Genomic DNA, 24,257 nt, shown 5'->3' with positions numbered 1-24,257 from the left:
TACTTGGGAATCTAGACAAAACAGGTGACAAAAGTGCTAGCCGAATATCTCTGTAAAATAAACAGTGAAGCAACATAAGATCAATTGTCTCAACCGCTCCTGACTGATGCGGGCATAACCTTTGAGCAGAAGGAATCCCTAGATAATCACCCTCTAAGAGAGCTGAGGGCAGCGCATTCAAGCGTGCCAAGGCAAATGCCCTTCTCGATCTGGCAAGAACAAGCTCCTGTAAATATTTAGCTGGTCTATGAGGGAGAGTTGCAAGAAAGGTAAATTTCTGACTCGGGCCCTGTCTTCCTGCATCACTATGTCCCAGATCCACTGCCTAATTATCTCTTTGGCTTTTAAGATCCCTAAGGAGACCAACATGGGGATACCTGGCCCATAACTTTCTAATTTCCTCTCAATTCTCTCTTTCTAGGCAGATACAAAGTTGTCCTTCAGGACCAAAAGTATGATGCCTGCTTGACCACGATTTAATTTCAAAGTAGTAGTAGTTGTAAAAAACCATCTTCTTTCAGGACCAACAGCCTGATTGACAGGTACTTCATACACTTCCTGGGTATGGAAAGACCCACTGCCTCCATGCTCTCAAGGCATATCTCTGAGCACTTTCTCACTGTCCTTCATAAGTTCACAGTTTTTAAAAAGCAAAACTCTGCTTGTGTACTCCCACATGCTAGTGAGGAGTATGCACTGCCACCCTATTCCAGTGGTTCCCAACCTGGGTTCCAATTTATTATGGCTGGGGATGCTGGGAGTTGTAGTTCAGCAACATCTGGAGGAACCCAGGTTGGGAATCACTGCTCTATCCAATCATATTAGGAAAGCATGAGGAACGCAGCCCTTCTCTCCACCAGAGCTGGAGATCATTCTGGTCTCCTTTAACCATACAAGTTTATGATTAACCTTCAACTGCCTTTCCAATGACATATAAAGTAAATTGAAAAAGCGTCTTCTAGCCATTTCCACCTCACTGAGGGGATTTTAAGCTCCTGAGGGGATTTTACCGTCTCTGACACCTTGGACAAGCCCCTTAATTTCTTCATTTCCATTTCCCTAAACTCATGCCAGTAATGACAAAAGGGATTCTAAATGTCCCTTTGAGCACTTTAATTATCCTGTTTCTCCCAGGCTTTTAAACCTAAATCAGTCTTATGGAAAGTGTTAGGTGCTTGTGTAAGAAGGCACGATGGCCAATTTGGGATGTAGGGAAAGAGAAACACTGTTAGCAAAATGGTTATTGTGGTTTCCTCATGAAGTCAAAGGCATTCTCCTGAGGCAGATTGAATATTGCCATTTTCAAACCACTTAAGCTTGAAGAATTACACCTGTGTATGCACAGTAGTCAAGAATATGTAGTTTGAGGGCCACATGACTCACAACTTAGATTATAGGAAGAAATAAATCCAGGTTAAGAGCCTGTTGAAGCCAGGATAAGGTCTTAATGGGGACAGGTGATCAAGCTTTGGGGAGTAAAATCCACACACTCCAGGTTAAACTGTTGTTCTTTTCTCTTTTTTCTATAAAAGTTAGAATTTGAGAAAACTCACTATTCACATACACTCCAACTACCATATTTAGGGTCCTTCCAGATGGCAGTAAACTACGAGATGTGAAAAGCTTGTGTGTAAGCTCCCAGCACAAGTTACTCACCCTTCACACAACCCCTTCCCAGCAAGAACTCATGCTCCGTTCAGATTCCTAGCAGGGATCTTTCACAATCTCCACAGCAGCAGCACCTACTGGCCAGCTCTTGCTTTCTGAGAAGGACTCATTTTTTCTGCATTACCAATTTTCTGGCAAACAGGGAAACGTGATTGGTTCTTCTTGGAAAGTAAGAGCTGGCCAGTAGGTGGTGCTGAGAAAGTTGCCTGAGGTCTCTGCTTGATGTCTGAACAGACCATGAGTTCTTCCTGGGAAAGAGGACAGAAGTTGGCGTGAGCATATGGAGGGTGAGTAAACTTGCACTTAGAATGTGCTAGAAAGCTTTTCCCCATAGTTTACTGCCTTCTGGAAGGATCCTTAATAAGGAACAGTCCCTGTTTTCTGGTCTCTATCACCATCACCATTCCTATTTTTGTCTTTTTGTGGATGCCTTAGTGAAAGTTTGATAGTGTGACTGATAGTGTGACTCCAGGGTTGAATCCCACCTCCTATATTGCTAGCTGAGCTTAATCTTGGGAGGGGGCATGCATCTTAGGTCTAGAACACATGCTTATAAATGCACACACATGAACACTAAAGCCCCACGTTGTATATCGCCTGCCACTTCACACTCTGCAGCTGTTGAGTTATATTTTAAACTGTTCGCTTGCAGGACAAATCTCATTTTTCTAGTAGTATAACTTTAGCCCAAAGAACCATCTTGGATTTTAAATCAATGACAGACAAGCTGTTGCAGAGTCAATTTAATATAGCAGGCAGAAGGCAGAGCGAGGCCATAGCTCAGTGGGAGAACACATGTTTTGCATACAGAAGGCATAGCAGTTTAAGGCCAAGTCATCTGAAGGACCACCTATTCCCATATAGTTCTGCCTGCCCCATAAGATCATGCAGAGAAGCTCTCCTCCACATCCTGCTGCCTTCTGAAGTGTGGTTGGCAAGACTTCTGAAGTGTGGGCGAGCCTTCTCAGTGGTGGCCCAGCTCTTTGGAAGATGGAACTACTCCATCTCTCATTGAGGCATTTACAACCTGCAGGACCCAGCGGTTGTGCTGGAAATCTTAGATTTAATAAGCCCTGAAGGTAAACAGTCAGACATACAAGTGGTTGGCCAGACTCCACTAAACACCTTGTCCATATCCTCAGGTTCCAATAACTGAAACTCATCCAGCAAAACCAGACCAGATGGTACTCCAGACACCTCCACCAATAATACTGCATTAATTGCAGACTCCAAGTCATGATGAATACGAGCGACTTTACCCTAAAAGTGTTGTGCAAACACATCACAGTGAGCTACCGAGGATCCAACCACATCTTCCCCTGGGCCAGATTTCATAAAGTCCCACGCCACCCAAAAAGGCTCCGCTGGATGATGCAATGATGGAGTGGGGGGGGGATGCCTTTTCTGGTACTCTGACCCATATTTGGACAGAAGCATTTGGGGGTTTTCTTCACTTGCGTTCCAGCCATTTCCCCACATGCTTCACTGTTGTCAACTCAAATCGAAGTGTGTGGTATTGTTGTTGGTGTGTGTGTGTGTGTATGTGTGCTGCTGTTGTTATTGTTTTTACTCTATTATTCATTGCATTTAAAAATCTTCTTCTAAGTCATCATGAATTCACTTGTGAAGAATGGCAGCAGAAAAAATCTTTTAAATAAATAAAGATATATCCAAGTATGGCAGGAAAACACCCTCACCTGAAATCCCAGAGAGCTGCTATCAGTCAGTGCTGACAGAATTGAGGTACACAGACCAATAGTGTGGCTCAGCATATGGCAGATTCCTAGGCAGAGCAGAGTCTTCATCTATGTCAGGGCTGCTCAACTTCGGCCCTCCTGCAGATGTTGGCCTACAATTCCCATAATCCCTGGCTATTGGCCACTGTGGCTGGGGATTATGGGAGTTGTAGTTCAAAAACAGCTGGGGGGGCCTAAGTTGAGCAGGCCTGATCAACATAGCAGGCCTGGTAATGGTGGTAGAAGTAAACCTCAGAGACTAACTCTTGCTATGAAAACAGGGAAGTTACTAGTGTGTCCCTGTTCCACTGGTGAAAGTGCTAGAGGGTTGTTATTCATAAGAGTCTGGCCTGCACATTTCATAGGCTGGCCCACTGAGAGCTGGAGTAGTGTCGCCATTAAGAGACTTAATGGCGACAAATCAGGAAATTCTGGGTTTTAATTTCATCTGTGCTGTGAATTCATGGGAATCTGCCTTATACTGATCAGACCCTTGGTCTATCTAGCTCAGTATTATCTATACTAACTGGAAAATCCCAGGGTCTTGGGCAGGAGTCTTTCCCAGTCCTACCTGGAGATGCCTGGGATTGGACCTGCAACCTTCTGCATAAAAAGCAGATGCTCTATCCCTGAGCTAACAGCCCATCCCATGCACAAGGTGGCCTTGGGCAAGCCACTTCCTCTTACCCTGAGCCCCGCATCCGCAATAGTCACCTAACAGGTGTAGCACTCTGAAGACTCACAAGGCTATACAAATGTTAAGCCTCCGCCTCATCTAATCCTTGGGTGCCATTCATGGTGGAGCCACCAGGCTCTGTCAATGGAAGCATATTTCTGGTAGGCAGAAATTAGCTGCTATGAATCGGTGATATACACACAGGGCTTTTAGGCGGCTGCTGGGGGAACTCGGCATAGTTCTGGACAGACGCCAGGAGCTCCAGCGTGGGAAAGGCACAAACATCTAATCCTGTAGAGAGCATTACATATTTCATAGTAAGGCATAAACATCCATGTCTTGGTTCTGCAATATGGAATTCGTGGGGTGGGCTGTTCCACCAGGCTTCCAGCTCCTGCACTTCAGCCATACCACAGGCATTTCCAGCTCCAAGATAAAGCACAGCACAAATGCCCCAGACCGATTAGACCAACAAGTGCAGCATTTAAAAAAAAGAAAAGCCACACAAGCATTTCCCACAGCAAACAGAGAAGGGCTACATTCACTGCCATAACACCCAACAGCAATGTTCCAACCCAAGACATTGCTTTCTCACCCACCCACTCAACTCCATCAGATAATTCCTCTGTTGTGCTTCTGCAGTATGTGCTAAATCTTTGAGGCCTCCCTGGGAAAGGCACATTCCAGGACGGCCCCATGTTTCTGGCAACTACTTCAAAGGAAGGAGGAGAACGGTAGTCATCTCGCACGGGATGCAAGCACAGGGGCTGGCTGCAACCAGGCCAAAGGCTTTTGTATCGGGAGTAACGTTTTTCGTGCCTGGAAAGTTTAATAACCTGCCTCGTCAATCACGTAGGAGCTCAGTAGGGATGCAATGTGTTTGACAAGTGGGGTCAGACTAACAAGCTCCCGGTCCACAAAATACAGGCAGGCTGATGGACTTGGAGCTTCCTGGTGCTGACCGGGAAGCAGAGTCACAGCCAACGTAGGAAGCGGCCTTCTACCGAGGCAGAACACTGGTCCACCTAGCTCAGTATTGTCAACACTGACGGGCAGTGGCTCTCCAAATTTTTAGGCAGGAGTCTCTCCCAGGCCTACCTGGAGATGCCAGGGAGTGAAACTAGGATCTTTTGCATGCATGCAAGCAAGCAAGCAGAGGCTCTACCACTCAGCTATGGCTGAATGCGCTAAGAGTACATTACAGCACTTCCATGTAGTCACCTATCCAGATGCAAACCAGGGCAGACCCCTGCTTAGCAAAGGGGACCACTCAGGTGCACTGCCACGAGACCAGCTCTCCTCCCCTGAGCAGTCCCCAGGGAGTTCTGTTTAAAGTAGGAGCGGCTATGTGGCGAAGCTGCCTTCCACATTTTAATGACTTTTATATGAGACGGTGATAAGGACCTGCCTCCAATGGAACGTCATATGTTTGAACTGCCTTTTCCAATGTTTTGTCTGCTTTAAATGTTATGCTAATGAGTATAACGTGGAAACTCAAGGGCATGTATGGACTATTGGTACTGTCTCTTTAAGAATGTATACAGCCTTGTTGAGCTCCCTTCCCTCCAGCACTGTGCTGGTAGAGTTTGTCTGGCTTTTCTGCCTTGGCCTGAGTGTCATAGGAACATAGGAAACTGCCATATACCAAGTCAGACCCTTGGTCCATCTAGCTCAGTATTATCTACATAGACTAGCAGCAGCTTCTCCAAGGTTCTCTCTCAGCCCTATCTTGGAGATGCCAGGGAGGGAACTTGGAACCTAGATGCTTCTCCCAGAGCACCTCCATCTCCTAAGGGGAATATCTTAACAGTGCTCACACATCCCATCTCCCATTCATATGCAACCAGGGTAGACCCTGCTTAGCTAAGGGGTAAGGGGACATGTCATACTTGCTACCACAAGACCAGCTCTCCTCTAGAGTGTCTACACTAGAGAGTTCTCTCCTGATTAACCTTGTTAAATAATGAAGCCTCCTGCTTCAGGCTAATGTCCTGGTTGCTTCTGCTCCAGGAATGTAGTGGAAATGGATCACCAAAGTGATCCACAGAGTGACTACATACAACGGACCTACAGCCAAAGGAAGACATTACACCTCCACACATTGACCTACATGGCCAGAGTGTTGCCTATCTATCTATCTATCTATCTATCTATCTATCTATCTATTTATTTACATTTTATATCCCGCTCTTTCTCCAAGGAGCCCAAAGAGTTTGTTCCATGTCCTCTATCTGTCAGTCACAGCCTCAGAAACTTTTAACATAATTTAGGAGCTGTGAATATTCTTATCCTATCTTCTGTCCATTTTCCTTTAGCTTCTCAAGATGGTTGTTTAAGTCCTAGGGCTGTCTCATCTAATCAAATAAATCTTAGGAGAATAACCCAATGAGTTTTAGACCACCTCCAGCCTCAGAGGCAAGATGCCTTTGAATACCAGTTGCAGGGGGGCAACAGCAGGAGAGAAGGCATGCCTTCACCAGAGATATCTGGTGGACCATTGTGTGAAACAGGATGCTGGGCTAGAAAGGCTTTGGGCCTGATCCAGCTGTGCTGTTCTTACGTACAATCAATAGATAAATCAGTTAAGATGGCATAAAATGGATAGCTCTGAAGAAAAACAAAGCACTCACCCTATCCCCAGGTCAGAGGCTGCACCCAGGTACGAATGGTCGTGTGAATGAGGTGACTTTCTGGATAAGGCTACCAAAGCCAGTCCCACTGGCCAACTTCCAAAGCAATGAACCGCATGTAAACCGCCTTGGGATTGTTTTAATGAAAGGTGGTATACAAATTTAAACAATAAATAAATAAATAAAGATGTGGGAGGACATTGTGGTAGCACAAAACTATTGCACTAGCTAACTGCACCAAGTCTGGAGCCTGCATTCCAGACCCGTGGTGTGCAACTGTGGCAGAACTCATTTCTTTTAATGGGAACTTTTGTGCAACAGAGCAATAGTGCAGTTCTGCAAAGCTCCATTTGTTTTAGTGCAGCTAAACCACCTGCTCAAGCTAGTGCAACAGTGGTCTTTCTGTATGTGGTTCCTTGCTCTGGATGTTGGCCACTGATTTCAATAGGACTTACTCCCAAGGAAATCTGCAGAACCACAGCCTTATATGCTGCTTCAAAGAGCCTGGAGTGATATCATGTCGTGATGGTGGGATGGGCTCTGTTTCCTCATGGAGCTGACTCCTTCAAGAGATGAGGCAAGGCTGGTAGTGGTGGCAGCCCACAAGGGAGCTCCAAGCCATTGTGCCTACAACTAATTCCTTTTCGCCAACCTGTCAAACAAGTGAGGGGTGTTGGAGAGGCAAATGGTGGCAGGTGCCAACTTAGATGCAGAGAGAAAAATAGAAAGAGAAAAGGGGAAAATGGTAGGCAGAGAGCTGGTCTTGTGGTAGTGAGTGTGGATTGTCTCCTTGGTTTGCATTGGGATGGGAGACTATATGTGAGCACTGTAAAATATTCCTTGGGGCCATAGATCAGTGGGAGAGCATCTGAAGGGCCCAGGTTCAATCCTTGGCATCTCCAGGTAGGGCTGGAGAAGACTCCTGCCTGAATCCCTGAAGAGCCGCTGCCCCCTAGTATTGCCAGTAGATGGTACTGAGCTATATGGATCAATGGTCTAATTCTAATGGTCTAATTCTAATTCCCCATTTGCTTCCGAGTTCAATTTAAGGTCCTGGTTTTTACCTTCAAAGCCTTGCAGGGCTTGGCGCCTGTCTACCTACAGAACCGCCTCTCCAACCCAGTTACATCCCGTCCAGTTAGATAATCTCAAATGGCCCTTTTGTCGGTCCCTGATTTCTGAGTGGTTCGGGGCTCTAGGACCCGTGAAAGGGCTTTTTCGGTTGCTGCCCCACTTCTTTGGAACTCTCTTCCCCTTCAGATTCGTCTAGCCCTTTCCTTACTGATCTTCAAATCTCTATTGAAGACTTTTCTTTTTCGCCAGGCTTTTGCCCTGTAGTTTACTTTATTTGTTTTTTGTTAGTTACTTTAGTTTTTAATTTGGAATGTACTTTTTAATGTTGCCTTGTTTGCATGCTTTTGTGCACTGCCCGGAGTCTTTGGAGTGGGCGGTATATTAAATGTTTCAAATAAATAGATAGATAGATAGATAAATTCCCTAACCCTAACCCTATGCTCCTACGTTCAGATTAATAAGCAACGCTTTAAAATAATTTGGAAAGTCTTCCCCTTTTCAATTAACTTAATTAATTCATAAAAACTTGCAACCCTAACAAGGACACATCCAGATATTAGGATATTTGTTTTGATCCTGTTCTTGGAAATAGCATGCCTATAACGTGTAGTCTCCTATGTGGTGACTAATGTGTCGTCTCCCTCATGTGGTTTTGTGACTGGCTTACTGGCTTTTCCTCATCTCCGCATTCCTGCAAAGGCTGGTACAACAGCCGGAAGATGCTTTCATGCCATTTTTAAACAGTGGAATGGAACGGAATGCTGAGTGTGCATGCATATAATGGGTATAATTATGGCTGCACGTAATCTCTTGCGGCAGCGCCAAGAGCAACCCATGGTCACACAGAGCTATAGCTGTTTGTTGATGGTTGCTGGCTGAGGGCACAGCTGACCTGCTAACTGAGCAAAGAAGCACCTTTTAAAGTGATGGTCTTCTTCTATTTAGTGGGGGGAGAAGCAACTAGGCCCATCCAATCCCAGCACAGCCTTCCTCCAGCAGCTATAATAGGGAGTCAGACAACTGGTCCATTTGCATTCAGATGGGTTACTATATTTGAGCACTGCCTGCTGTAAGATATTTCCCTTTAGCTCAGGCACAGCATGCAGAAGTCCCAGCCCTGGTTCACTCCCTGGCATCTCCAGGAGGTTTTACAGACAGGGCTCCCCCCACCCCCGAATCCACTCCTGATTAGAGGGTGCCAGTCCACATATTCACTGGATTTAACAGGGACCAGGACAGGCAGGGCTTTGTTTTTCTCCAAAGTGGGGCTGCGAATTCTGACTGAGCCCAAGTTATATCCGGGGTTAAAAAATCCTCTATTTCCAGCAGCTTTTGGAAAAAAACTCTGGGACTTCTGCTTTTTTCCAAGGGTGTTGATGGAGGTGCTGATGGCTATGCAAATGTTCCTTCTAATGCCTTGAATTAAAATGCCTTGAATCTGCTACAAAGCAGCTTCACTCTTCAGATACCCCGAGGCATAGAGCCATGTGTGAAAAACCTCCAGGTAGGGCTGGGAGAGACTTCTGCCTGAAACCTTGGAGAACATGAGAACATAAGAACATAAGAACAGCCCTGCTGGATCAGGCCCAAGGCCCATCTAGTCCAGCATCCTGTTTCGCACAGTGGCCCACCAGATGCCGCTGGAGAACTGCTACTAGTCAATTTAGAAAACATTGTATGCATACATACACTTAGTTTTATTTTTTTTAAAAACCTACAGAAAGATCCAACTAAGCTCAACCATCAATTATGTAAATCAATCGAAAAACATACTTATAACCAAAAAGACCTCACAATGGTACATTCAAATATCATATTAAATAAAACAATGAGTAGGGGCATACAGGATCACAAGTAGGTTTTGTCATTTTAATAGACAATCTTCCTTCCAAAATAAATGGGAAAGAGATTTAAAACGCCCAATCTCACATGAAGTATGGAAATGGATAGGAGAAAATGTGGGTAAGAGCTTGATTTCTATGAATTTTAAAGAGCATTATTTGAAAACATAACATCAAATATATTTAATACCATGTCAACTGAAAATAATATATAATTTACCTCATGATAGGTGCTGGCAGTGTGGAGAAATGCATGCACATTATTTACCTATCTTTTGGACTTGTTACAAAGTCAAGCAATATCGGCAATTGATATTGTTCTTTATTAACAAAATAACAGGCTATCAGTTACCAAAAGGATCCTTTAAGAACCTTACTGAATTACCTAAAAGAAGTTGTCGATAAAGGCGATGTTGAAATGATTATCAACTTATCAACTGCTGCAAAGATCTCCATAGCATCATATTACGGGGGGTGGAGGGGCTGGGATGAGGCTGTTCTTAAGCGCCCAGGAACTGCTGGGAGCCGCTCGACTCCTGGCGGCACCAACCCCTCTGGGGCCTCCGACCAACTCTGGAGCCTGTCTCCAAAATGAGGTTAAGAGAGCAAGCGCTCCCTCAGCCTCGGTTTTAAGATCGTCTGCAGGGCTTGTGTCAGGGGGACCCTCACAATGCACTGTGCACTCACGCGGTGCATAGTGGGAGTCCCAGGGCAAGGTGATGCGCCCAGGCTCCTGACCCTCTGCGCTGCCCAAGGGGGCAGCTGCACATCTGGGCACATGAACTCTGCGCTCAGACCAGCAGCCTGGACCGTCTGCGGGGAGGGAAGCCTTTCAAGGCTTCCTCTCCACTCACCCTCTAGCCCTTTCCCACTGATGGTGAGAAAGGGCTCTATAAATCCTCCTCTGTCTGATGGGTGTTTTCAGGATATGGGTTATAGTTTTGATGGCAAGACTTATTTATTATATAAGAGCTAGAGACAATCAGATATATAACTCTTACTTTATTAAGAAATTGTCACTTTTTGGAATGATAAATTCAGTGATGATACACACCCCTACTCATTGTTTTCTTTAATATGAAATGTGAGGTCTTTTTGGTTATAATTTTGGTGGTCATAATTTTGTTTTTCAAATGATATATATAACTGATGTTTGAAGCTTGGCTTTCTAGGATCTTTCTGCATGTTTTGTTTTTTTAAAGAAAATTTAAAAAAAGATTTAAAAATGTTGAGCTAGATGCTGGACCAATGGCATCCATACTCGGTATATGGCAATGTCCATCTCACTCAGTATTGTCTACACAGACTGGCAGAGGCTCCTCCAAGATTGCAGGGAGGAATCTCTCTCAGCCCTATGTTGGAGATGCTGCCAGGGAGGGAACTTGGAACCTAGATGCTCTTCCCAGAGTGGCTTCCTAAGGGGAATATCTTACAGTGCTCTCACATCAAGTCTCCCATTCATATGCTACCAGGGCGGACCGTGCTTAACTAAGGGGACAAGTCGTGCTTGCTACCACAAGACCAGCTCTCCTGCCTATGTACCATCTGGATCCCTGCTGTTCTTCACTAAGGAAGCATGACAGTGTTTTTCTCTCTTGAGGCTGTTGACCCTTTACGGCCAACATGTGTCCCTTCCTTTAATCTGATTTGCAACTGTATGGATTTACATCTTGTATCTCATTTGCCCTTCTAACAATCCTATGAGACTAAGCATTATGAGACCAATTTACAGATGAGTAACTCAAAGCTAGGTGTATGATCACGTCTCCCAACTTTTCTTTTCCTTTCTTTTTTTAACTTAAAAGCAGTCATGGCTGACGGCAGCTCCAAAGGCTATCACATGTCTTCTGAAATCTGATCAGCTGTAGGTAGCTCTAGGGGCCATCCTTTCATGAGGCGAAGGGAGACAGTCACCACAGGCATTGGATTTTTGGAAGGCCAGCAGGGTGGCAAGAGGCCCGCTCACCAAAGAAGCATCTCTGTGGGACTGATCTGACCCTTGCAAGTTCCACAAGGAATACTATGTTACGTCCCCACATTCTCTCTCCTATGCCACTTTCAAAGTATTCAAAGGCTGGTTTTGCAAGGAGGGCCACTTGCAAAAGCAAGGGTCCTAGGTTCCAAGTTCCCTCCCTGGCAGCATCTCCAAAATAGGGCTGAGAGAGATTCCTGCCTGCAACCTTGGAGAAGCCGCTGCCAGTCTATGTAGACAATACTGAGCTAGATGGACCTATGGTCTGACTCAGTGTATGGCAGCTTCCTATGTTCTTATATAGTACAATTTGCTGTATTTTGCTACACATTAAGAATCTCTGGAAGGCTGTATTTGCAAAAACATTTTACAGGCAAACCTCGTTATATGCAGACTCTATATCTGCATTTTCATGTATTTGTGTGTCTAATTGACACCCGGTTTCATTATCAATGGCTATGAAAGTATTAAAACCCATGTATCCATGGTTCCTAGAGGGCTGGAAGTGACTGCGTAGGTCACTTCCAACCACCATTTTGCCAGAAGCCCAGGAGGAAGAACCATTTTGTTGCCCTCCCCCTTCACCTTTTTGGTCTATTCTGGAACCCAAGCCCCCCTTTCCCACAGGCATAATGCCTCGTTACTCACAGTAGCAGGTGAGGAACTGAACCCTCGTGAGTAACAAGGCATGCCCATATGCCCAACCGGGGCGGCCAAAGGTACTGAGGTGAGGCACCAAATGCTGTTACCCCATGTCCCTGGTAGGGGCCTGCCCCCTTTCAAAACTGACCCTTGCAAGCTTTGAAAGTGGCACAGGGTGAGGAGAAGGGAAGGCTGCAGCAGTATCCTTTCCCCTCATGCTTCTTACAAGCTTTGCAGGGAGTATAAAGAGAGGCACTCCCCCTGGAAAGCTTGTAAAAGTCACAAAGAGCTTCTCCAATAGCACCAGTGGGGAGCATCCCTCTGCCCTGCTGGCACCCCATAACCAGCTGCCTGAGGCCCCTGTTTGCAACTAATCCCATGCATGTTATCTCAGAAGCATTTCCCATAGTGTGGCGTGAGACTAAGGACTGCAGTCCGAACACTACGCACATATATTCATGTGCGAACACCCTGCGTTTTTATGGAATTGATTACTGGTGGCTTCCAGTCAACGCATTCACAAATCCTTGTGGGGAGGCAGTTAAAACACAGACACATGATTAGTCTCCCATCAACACCAATCAAGGCGGATGGAAACCACGATCACTATAAAGAGGTCGCCCTTCACTGCAAACAGCTGTTTACTAATAAATAGCCACCCGAGTCGCTCCTGAAGGGGAGAAAGGACACTTAGCCATGAGGAGGAAAACAACCTGTAACTAAAGGCTTTGCAGAGCTGAAATCTGAGGTCTTCCTGGCATGGTTCCCAGCTCCTATTTAATTTTATGTCCTGTGTCAAGTTTTATAAGCCCTCCCTATTTGAGTTACCCAAACCATATTTTGTTTCCTTGTTCAACTTGTTTTCAAGCTTCTGTTGCAGCCTTGCTGCTATATAAAGCAGACAAGTCATGACATAGTGTTTTATTATTTCTATTTACAGTCAGATTGGTGAAGGCTTCGCTCCCCCTTTTTCTTCTCCCCCCAACCCCCACATTGTAATTTCTCTGATGGGTTACCAGAAAGAACAACCACCATGGTTTAGGAACTCACTACTCAGTTTCTGCAGACCTAACATGACCTTGCTGCATACTACATGGCTAATCCATGCTGTCATTTAAATCCATGCTGTCATTTAAAACCTGTAAATTGCACAACAAGAACGGCAATACATACATCAAAAAACACAATGAAGATCACTGTGTGTATTTAAATAATTTTAGGGTGTGTTTATCTGTCTTGTGTCTGTATTAATTTAAACTGCATATATTCATGCTGCAGCTACATTTTATTCTCTTAACTGTGTAGAGCACTCTGTGATATACTGGATTATTATTGTTCTTAATTATTATTATTAGGTTCCCTTCCTTCGACAGAGGAGCCTCTTCTGATAGAAGAAGTTCTGCCATCAGAGGAAGGGAACAACCTTCTTATGGAGTGCTCAGTTTTGCTCCAAGGAACTCAGCATTATATGAAGGGGTGAGAATATAAGATACTGTATAAAGCTAGAGGCCTTTTGTTTTCTTAATAACACTAATCCTCAATGTTATTGGCAGGTATATGTGCATGCCCAGGTCCATCAAAGCAGCACCTCAGTGAAGGAACAGCTGACCTAGGAAAAGCTAGTACAAACAGTACTATCTCCAAATGGAGGAGTTATATAGAGAGTCAGGACCAAGAGATTAGGACCAAGACGACCCAAATTCAAATCCCTGTTCAGCCATGAAATTCACTGGGTGACTGAGCCAGTCATTTATCTCTCAGCCTAACCTACCTCACAGGGTTGTTGTGAGGATACACAGCCATGTACACCACCTTGGGCTCCTTGGAGGAAGAGTGAGATATAAATGTAAATAAATAAATAGATGATGACGATGACAATAATAACAACAACAACAACTGGGCTGGGTACAGACTCTATATCTATATCGTATAATAAAAAATAGTAACTGGAGACCCAGACCTTCCTGGACCTCAGGTTGGCCATCATCCAAAGCAGGCACCTGAGCTGGCCTCCCCTTCCTCCTGAGTACCCACCCCCACTGGAAGAGAGAGCCCAGGTAGCCAAAGAGCCTCCTGCCTCCAGAGCCTGGCCCTGGCCCAGTGTTGCCTCTGTGGGTCTTGGGGTTGATGGAATGGGTTCTATGGACAGAAGCCCATCCTGGGGGCACGGGAGCCCCAAGGCTCTAGGGCTCCTCTGAAGAGCCCCCTGCAGGATTGGTGACAAGCTCTGGTTGCTCAGGGCCTGACAGATCAAGGGAAATCTCACTGGAGCCAATAGTCCCAATGGCGTGTGCAACCTCCTCTTGCTTCAAGAGGGTCTGTCCAAGAGTCCAAGAGGGTCTGTCCAGAGTCCAAGAGGCCCTGTCACTACAGAAGGATGTTCTCACGAGCAGCTCAGCCTGGGTTAGGCTGCTTGTGTGCAGCGCCGGGATCCAGACGGGTCCCAGCACTGCCTGCCCGCATAACTCCACTTTAAAACCCAGCCTTTAGCCGAGGTTAAGGGCGCACATGTGCCCTTAACCCTGGCACCGGGATTGCATGTGTGCAATCTGTGTGTACACAGAGATGGGTGCACCCCCCAATACACCATGCTCCCCACGTGGTGCATTGTGGGATACATGGAGGCTGGGATGAATTGTCCCGACCTCCGGAGATCTGTGCTGTGTGCCACAGGCCTGAATTGTGTGGGAGCCTGGTCTGAGCTCCCAGCAGCATTCAATGGATTGTCTTGGGGGCAAGGTAAGTTTAGAGCAGCCCTCCCCGTCTCCCGGTCATGTGAATACCCTTTAGGATTAGCTAGAACAGGGGGAGAAAAACGACGGAATGTCGCAAAAGCGATGGAATGTTACAGGCTGCAGTCCTGTCCACAAGTCCACATTCCTGTGTCCAATTGATTTCAATGGTAGTTACACACAAATATCCATACAAAAGCTAGCAGCTTACCACAAAGCACACACCACAATTAGTGAAAGGTTCCTGCAGCTAGAACTTGCCCATTACCATCTGTACCACTCTGCAGAACCGTTTGCAAAAATATCTGCCTCAAATAGCTGATCGCGGTGACTGGTTCTGCATTGATGAGCAGGTACTTATAAAAAAGTGAATTTTGGTGGTCCCTTCACAGCCTACTTTCAGTATCCCTTGATCTTAAAATGCAGCAAACAGACCTCTTGTTTCCAAAATGAAGTGCATTTCAGATCCAATTATCTTCCCAAGCCTAGTCACAAAACAGCATGAACTCACACCCAGATCTTGGAGGTTGCCCACTGCTTTTTCATTGACAGACACTGGGTCATTATCTCTGGCCTTACCACTGAGTGAATAGATTACTTCTGCGATTTCTCTTCCCTCTCCTATAGCCGTTCCTGCCCAGCATGTCACAGCCGCGGACCACCAATTTAATAAAAGATTTTCAATCTTCCAGCTTTTTGTCTACAAAATGGCTTGATCATTCATGGAAGCACTGCATTCTTGATTCCTCCACAGAGGAATAATCTGAGATCAGAAACAAAAATAAGTGTCTCTCTCATTGACTAAAACAGTAAAAGGAACTCGGCAGACTAGGAGTTCCCAGCAGGGGGGACTAGTATCCCTAGGGGCCCTTGACCGGAGGGGGGGGGGAGGGTGCTCAAGGCCCTCCTGCCTACCTGTGCTGCAGCCACACTATTTGCTTCCCCTCTGAGGATCACCAGCTTTAAACCGACATGTCCTCAGCGGTGTGTCTGCTGCAACCCTCCTCCTCTGCTCCTGACAAGTTGAAACAGAGAGTGCCCCTCCCCTCAGTCTGGCTGGCAGGCTCCAGAAAACTCAGAAAATTGAAATTAACAGAACAAGAAATTAACAGGAGGGGAACAACTCTTCTTGTTAATTTCAACGGGACTGCTTATGAGTAATTTAGGGTGCATGTGAGCCAGTGACCATTGTAGCCTGTCTCCCTCTCTAGCTCTTAGATTTTTGTTTTTATGTATATATGTGTACACACACACACACACACACACACAGCCTGAGGAGGACAGACTGCCATCTGGCCCCTCCCCTCCGCGAAGAACCAACTCCTCCTCTACAGCCATTGCCAACAGGCTGCAGCAGCAGGTGGGGCAAGCAGCAAGGACCCCCCATCGGCCTGAGGAGGGCAAGTACCTTCCAGAGCCTCTTCTCCAACAACCTTTACCTCCCCGCTTCTTTCACACTTAAAAAAAAAAAAATGTTTGTGAGCCCTTTTTGGGACAGGAATCTTAACTCTAAAGAATGCTGTAAGCCACTCTGAGCCTTTCAGGAAGAGTGGGATAGAAATGTAACAAACAAACAAACAAATAATAAAAGGCTGCAGTTATGAGATTGGCTGTTTCAGTCACCGGCTTACATCCAGATTAAGGTACTCATAAGCAGCCTAACTGTAATTAACAGGACACTAAAGTTGTCCCCTTAATTTCAATGGGAGTACGTACATACACACAAACTCTATGGCAGGCCTGCTCAACTTAGGCCCCCCAGCTGTTTTTGGACTACAACTCCCATAATTCTCAGCCACAGCAGCCAATAGCCAGGAATTATGGGAATTGTAGGCCAACATCTGCAGGAGGGCCAAAGTTGAGCAGGCCTGCTCTATGGGGTGCCTGAACTAATGGTTTACGACAGAAGGGGTACACTTGGGTTGTTGTTGTTTTTTAATTGTTTGGAATCTCTGCTAGAGACAGTGAGGCACTTCACACGACCCGTGCGAAGCACCTTACCGGGCTCTGCGGGGAGAGCAGGCTTTGCCCAATCTCCCCGCAGATGATCCTGCCTGGAGCCCTGGGCAGCCAGATCGGCCACCCACACGACTACTGGCTCTGTCACAGAGCCGGTGGGGTCTGTAGGGATCGGGGACCTCCTGGTGCCTAGAAGTTCCAGAATGCCCCGCGTGAGTGCAAGGGGCATTCTGGAGAGACCCCCAGGGCCAGGAGGCTTGTTTTAGCCTCCCAGTGGGGGTCTCCTTGTGTGTTGCCACAGCACAGAGTCGTGCCACAGCAGCACACAATCAACTAAACAGGGTTAGTGGAGTGCTCCCTCCGCTAACCTCATTTAAGGGGATGGGTAGTTTGGATAGTTTGCTGCCGGGAGCTGCGTGGCCCCGGTGGCAGCAGACGACCAGGAGAGATCGGGCTAGGCTCCCTTAGCCCGATCTCTCCTGGTCATGGGAGTAGCTTCTCTGTGTTACAGTAGTTTGAATTTAGGCTCCTTTCGAAGCCATCATTTCAGTGCATTAAACAACTGGTGCTATCTCAGCATTATTCAATTGTAGCAAACAGAATCACCTAGAAATTAATGGTTCTACATGAAGGCAGGGAGGCACTTCCTAGGGAACTGAACACCAGGTTAATCATCCTTTGCTTAAGGCAAGACAGCAGAGAGTAATAAAGACCAGAGAACTGCAGAGAAGCAAACCGGGCAGGCAAGTCGCCCTGTTTGACCAGGGCAATCAAGTCAGATAATGGCTTGCCTGTAACAAGGAGCTGGAAGACAAGATGGGGAGCTATGGGAGATGCTATGAGCATCCTGTAATTTCAAAGTCACTGATAAGAAGCTTAAAACTGTGGGTGGACCCATCTGGGGCCAAGGTACTACCAAACTGTTTTTGCTGCACCCAAACCTGTAATTTCAGGCTATTTCAGGATAAATAATTAAATGCGTTGAGGGCAAAGACATGAACAAAAAACTGATAGGTAGTTTCAATGGAAAAAACCCTATAATTTTGAGCAGTGAAGTAATTTTGTTTGTATGTTCCTAATAACCCAATTCATGTTGTGTGTGTGTGTTTAAAAAAATAACTGGCTATGCTACTTTGACAAGCCATTGTTAACTTTTTTTATTTACAACATATGTTGACATCTCTATTTAAAATCTGTATTTGTCTACCCTTATTTGAGCAGTCCTGTATGTGAAAATATAATGCTGCCACATCCCTACTTAGGATTCTGGCTGCATTGCAGAGAAACCAGCTTTCTGAGTGCAGAGATTGTCATTTGGAACATATCACACAAACATAATTCAAGACACCTGACTGTCGATGCTTTGGTGGAAAGGATGATGTGTGTGTGCCAAGCACACGTGATCAATATTTAAAACAAGCTTTGGTACAATTCTGTGCACTTCTCTCAACAGTGACTTGCACCCATATCATCTGTACCAGCGTTTCCCAACCCTTGGCACTCCAGATGTTCCTGAGCTACAACTTCTATCACCTCCAGCCACAAGAAACTGTACCTGAAGATGAAGGGAGTTATAGTTCAGCAACATCTGGAGTGTCACTATGAGGCAGCATAGCAGGACTTGGGGGCAGGATCAGATATTACAAAGTTGAAAACAAATGGAATTCCATGTCAAAACCTCTACAGTTATAAACATGTAAAAAGTATAGAAGCAATAGAACAAAACATTATTGTAAAACCACAAACCACTGAATATTATCCGCCTGCTCAAAATGTGAGTTTTCAGCACCTGAGAAGACAGACAACCCAGTGGATCTCCCCAGAAAGGAAAACATTCGATAATTTTGATGCCAGCTCCAAAAAGACCCTGTCTCTCATACCAGTTCATTATCTCTTGAATACTGATATATCAGAGAGCAGGACCTCTGACATCTCTCTTAGGACAGGGTGCTTAGTGTATGAGGCCCCATATTCCATGATGGTAGCTACATCTTATTTGCGAGCCAATGTGGTGGAATGGGTAGATGGTTGGGCTTGAGTGTGAAGAAGCCAGGTTCAAATCTTGCTTACCCATGAAGCTGACAGGTAGCCTGTAAGCAAATCACTGGCCACATTCACACTTAACAGGGAACTGGAGTTGCAGGGACCTGCGGTTTCCTTACCATTACATCTGAATGGGTACAACTCCAGTCCTGTCTGTTGCACGACCCGAGGTCCAATTTGAATCCTCGGTTTGTAGTGAGTCTTGCTGCTTGAAACTGAGGGTCCATGGAGCCTCCATTCCATCCGAATGCAAAACTGGAGGTTGCATTTGGCCAGACTGGAGTTGAGGGAGGATATAAAGGAAGACAAACATGCTATTTGCATTCCCATCAATGCGTCCAGAGAGAGGTTTGCTTAATGTCAGGCTAGCAGGCTGTCATGCATCTTCCTTTTTGGAACTTCATATAGCAGTGGAAATAAATATATCTCCAGTTGTGGATATGATCCAGGTAGATCACTTTAAAACAGAGAACAGAACCTCCAGAACATTCCAATACATACCTTCTCTTCTACTATTATAAATAAATATAGATGGGGAAAAGCATAGAACAGCCTTTACATGGACCTCCAAAAGCAGGTTATTAAGTGAGCCCATTGGCCAACATCCAGACAGACAAAGTGCTGGTGCAGCTAATGCTGCGGATGCTATACAGGGCTGATTTATGTTGATCTCTGCTTCTGTCTGAAGCCTTCTGTGACTCAGAAAAATATGGCCCTGAGGGCTACACAATCTTTAGGGATATATTTTTGGGAGTCACAGTTCTGCATGACATTGCTGCTCCAGCACTTCATTGGCCTGATGTTGGGCAGAGTGCCCTCAACTTATGCTTATGTCAGTGTCACCCGACATACATTTATGTTGATGCATTTTATTTTTATAAGTATTCTGCATATTACCCTAGGCACCTATATTCATAAGGCCATGCTGTCTTTATTCAAACTTTGGGCTGTACTATGCAAATCCAAAATAGATATCTCTGTGAAACGTATGGTAGAAATCCCACCATTATGATGGTCTGCCACAAGTCCAACTCTGGATGACCCAGCATTGAGGGATGTGGAAATGAGAGACAGTTTCAGACAGAAACTGTCTGAGAAAATTCTTCAATGGGAAGGTTTGCATAACGCAGAAAATGCTGAACCGCTGGAGCCTGGAGCCCACCTGCAAGCCCAGCTTCTGGTGTCAGGACAATTAGGCCTACATTGGATGTGTCCTCTGAACCCACCAATGTCAGCATATTCCTCCCTACTTGCAGTTCCCAACACGCATGTAACCAAATCTTGGTTATAGGTGTCAGGTTTGGAATCACAAGTAGGGCAGACTAACTATGCTAACACTGACAGGTTGGAATGATACACGCTATGTAGGCACAGCCATCCCGACACTGGAAGTCAGGCTCATGGGCATGTTCCAGGAACTGGCAGCTTCATAGTTCCAGTATTGTGCAAACCTGTACATTTTCTTCTTGGCAAGAACACTAAAATTCCCTTTCAAATTTCACTTTTGGGTTATATCAGTTTCAGCCTCATGAACCACTTTGGAGTGATACTGTCTAGTCACAAGAGAGCCTAAGGTAACAAGATTTCATGCCTCGAGCTAGCTTAGAACCATCTTTCTTACACGTTGGTGGGTTGAGGTCCTAAGCATCCGTGAACAGTAGGTAGTAAAAATTATACATCTATTCACACCTTTCTTACTTAATTCAGGTGGCAGGAAGTTCCGACCTAATGGGGTCATTGGGTTTAACTGACTAATTGAATAGCTTCTGGCATACTTGCTACATCTTTGCCAGCAATGGCGGGTGTGTGTGTGTGTGTGTGTGTGTGGATTTTGCTCTTTGAGAAAGAAGTAGGGAAATCTATGGAGTCATCTTAAGGGGAATGGGATTAAAACTTCATGTTCTCCACTTTTTCCACATCATGCCTGATGGGGTTGTGCATTATGGTCTTCACCATGCATTACAGTCATTCAAGGAGTGGAGTCTCACGATCAGTGAGACTCACCAGATGGGGTTAAGCAGAGAGAGCAGGCTTAGCCCACTCTCCCTGCAAACGAGCATATTGGGGAAACACTGGAAGGTCAGTCAAATAAAAGAGTCATCTTAAGGTTTAGATTTTGTGCCTGGATTATGGTGACAATAAGGCCATTCACATGTTATGTTCAACACTTGTACAATGGGTGTACAGTGTACACAGCTACAGATCTGTACAAACGAACAATCGTTCACGGATCATAGGAAGCTGCCACTGGTCCATATAGTCATGGTCAGACCATTGGTCCATATAGCTCAGTATTGTCTACCCAGACTGGCAGCGGCTTCTCCAAGGTTGCAGGCAGGAATCTCTCTCAGCCCTATCTTGAAGATCCCAGGGAGAGAACTTGGAACCTTTGCATACAAGCATGCAGGTGCTCTTCCCATAGCAGCCCCATCCCCAAAGGTGAATCTCTTACAGTGCTCACACGTAGTCTCCCATTAAAATGCAAACGAGGGTAGGCCTTGCTTACCAAAGGGGGCAATTCATGCTTGCTACCACAAGACTAGACCTCCTCCCATTTATGTTGTGTTATGCTGAGTGCAGGTACAGAAGTGCACTTCCTATCTGTACCATGCATTTGAAGGACCTGAATCCAGGTTCACTTTAAAAAGGAACACAGGTACAGAGCCAGGTTTGGGAGCAGGGTTAGGCTGGGAGGGAGTGCCAGGATCCATGTGCTCCACACAATCCAGGATCCTGGTGCTCCACATGAGCAGCCTAGCCCAGGCTCATGAGAACAGCCTCAGTATCTTTGAAACAGAGACATGAAATCCGATGGGCTCTAGTCCAGTCCAGTCTAGAGAAGACTGCAGAGTCACTAGGATTCTGGACGGGCAGCCATAAACGTTTGCATATGTTTGCATCTCAGGCTGAATAAGAACATTCAGCCTGCAATCTCCTTGAACCTTCCTTTAGAACTTCCATTCTCAGAATGTAAGGTTGAGCTCACTAACTGGCCAGCCGGCAGGAAATCCCTTCCTTCTCCTCTAACAACTGGCACACAATACAACTATAAGTGGAGTGGTCAATTGCTGGGAAATGCCTTCCTTTCTTCCACTGACCAGAAATTGGGGGACTCGTACATCTCCCTCCCTATATTGATTGCATCCCAGGTGTAGCAAGGTTGGAATGGTCCTGGGACAAAAAGTGGATGGGTCGCTGCCCCCCTCTGCTGCCTTCTTCAGAGAGACACAAGGGAAAGCAAAGAGCAGGCTGTTACTCAGCTTGTGGGTCCCCTTCCTCAGGGGCCCAGGGACATTTCCCTCCTCCCTTGTCCAATTATAGCTACGCCCCTGGGGATCATACAATGCAATATTCCCATTCTCCATTCTTCCATCCTCCATTGTTATAGATCCATATGAAATGGGAGACGGCCATTACTTTTTAGTCGTCTCTTTATTTTATTTTTTTAATCTGCCTTGTTGCAAAGCATGGAAGCATGTGGAGAACTGCCCACCTCACTTTGTTTTCATTAACTTTGGGGAGAATCAAAATCTGCCTCACCCCACACACACCTTAACTTACATATGCTCCTTGTATAAGGGTTGTAAGCAGCAGTCTGATTTGCATAATAGTTGTGCCCATTACTTGCTCATCCCTTGGCTAGGGGTCTCCAAGCAAGTTCTAGTTCCAGCTCTAGTTCTGACTGACAGACAGAATGGAATGGAAGGTGCAGAGATCTATTCTGATCTGTGGCTTTCTGGCTACAGTTTGCATTTTCATCATTTTAAGAGGGGCATCTTGAAGTTTCTTTAAACCTTCAGGACTCCACAGATGTATCCAAAGCAGTTTTGCACCACGGAAAGGTAAACCAAAGTGTCCACATCAAACTAGCTTTTAAACATGTGATGCTTCCTCTAACCTGCTCAAAAGAAAATGCTCTTCATAAAAAGCCTCTCGCTTGCGCTCAACACCAAATGCAACATTCTAAATACAGTCTTGAAAGAGCTGTTATTGTTAATATGAAAAGCTGGCAGGTAGCAGGTGGAAGAACAGGACAAAGGGAGTGTGCATTTAATTTTTGGTGCAGAACGTGATTCTTTCTGGCGAAAAATAAATATTGTCTTTAATGCAGGAGTAGGGGTTTCTAATTACCAGCAAGAGCAGGATTTCCTCTAATAGATCCAAGGGCACCACCACAACAAAACCTAACACTCGCATCCTTGGGTAAGTTAACATTTGATGGCATTTTGTTTGGCAGTTAAGTGCTTTTCCGGGGTAGGTTCCCACGATCCCCGTGATGCCGGGGAATCGGAAATCAGGAGATCCGTGAGCCACGCACACTTCAAATTTCTGATCATAATAGCCTGGAAGTTTTTGGCAATGTTGGGTTGGCACCACACCGAGATGACATTTAACTCAGATTGGTAATCTAGGGGTTGCCGATACCAGTTAAAAGTTGGCATGGTACCAACATTTCCAAAAGCTTCTGGGTTCTGATGACTGGAAATTGGGTGTGCATTGCTCACAAATCTCCTGATTCCCCAGCAACGTGGAGATCTTGAGAACCAGCCCTCTCTTCCATTAATCCTCTGAGAGGTGCAAGGTTAACAGAACTATAAGACAGGTGGGGACCTACAGAGATTGATTTGTCCATGGTCACCTAGTCTCCAACTTCACAGTTTAACACATTACCCACTGGAGTGTACAGGTTTCTGAATTCACCTTTGCATGAATCAAAAGACATTCCCCATTGCTTTCAAATTCAACTTCTTGCTCTGCTAATTAAAAAGGATTTAAATAGGAACCATCTATGCAATACATAATCATTATAATACATTATATAAGAAACTTAACTTGTGTTTCCTTCATTAGCATCCATGCTGCTCTGCATGGCTGAAGATTTTTCATCTGAACTGTGTAGGTATGAAGGGTTTGCTAGATTCACTTTGAGTGCTAAAGCACTGCAATCACATTTCCAGTGAAGAATATCTACTGGATAAGATTAGTTATCCAACAAATTCATGGAAAGCAACTGCCACCATGATAGCAAAGACTGGTATCTCCATGTTCAGTGTACCACCAAAAGCCAAATACTGAGAAAAAACAACAGGACATGTCTGTCAACATAAAGCCCAGCTTGTGAGCTTCCCAAAGGTACACGTCTGGTCACTGCTGAATGCAGAATTATGGACTAAACAAAATGGTGGCTGGAAATGACCTCGGAGGTAATTTCCGGCCACCTAGGAACCATCGATAGGCAAATTATTACTATATTTACAACAATGGATAGTGAGGTCGGGTCCCC

At 45.4% G+C, this 24,257-nt stretch overlaps 1 protein-coding gene across 15 annotated transcripts in view; it reads right to left on the bottom strand.

Annotated features, from left to right (window-relative positions):
• Positions 1-24,257, bottom strand: part of KIAA1217 (KIAA1217 ortholog) — a 576,411-nt gene that overhangs the window by 215,238 nt on the left and 336,916 nt on the right. Inside the window, exon 1 of one of the 15 annotated variants that reach the window (XM_053262276.1) lies at positions 15,551-15,647. The exons of 13 other annotated variants lie outside the window; for them this stretch is intronic. The gene's annotated coding sequence lies outside the window, so the exon portion shown is untranslated. Of the gene's footprint in view, positions 1-1,656; positions 1,708-15,550; positions 15,648-24,257 lie in introns of those variants that run through there. One more of the 15 variants, XM_053262274.1, reaches the window with a different exon arrangement.

Source organism: Hemicordylus capensis, chromosome 6 (assembly GCF_027244095.1).
Source record: "Hemicordylus capensis ecotype Gifberg chromosome 6, rHemCap1.1.pri, whole genome shotgun sequence".
NCBI classification, from domain to species: Eukaryota; Metazoa; Chordata; class Lepidosauria; order Squamata; family Cordylidae; genus Hemicordylus; species Hemicordylus capensis.
Note: the sequence above shows the minus strand (reverse complement) of the source record. Positions and strands in the feature narration are given on the sequence as shown.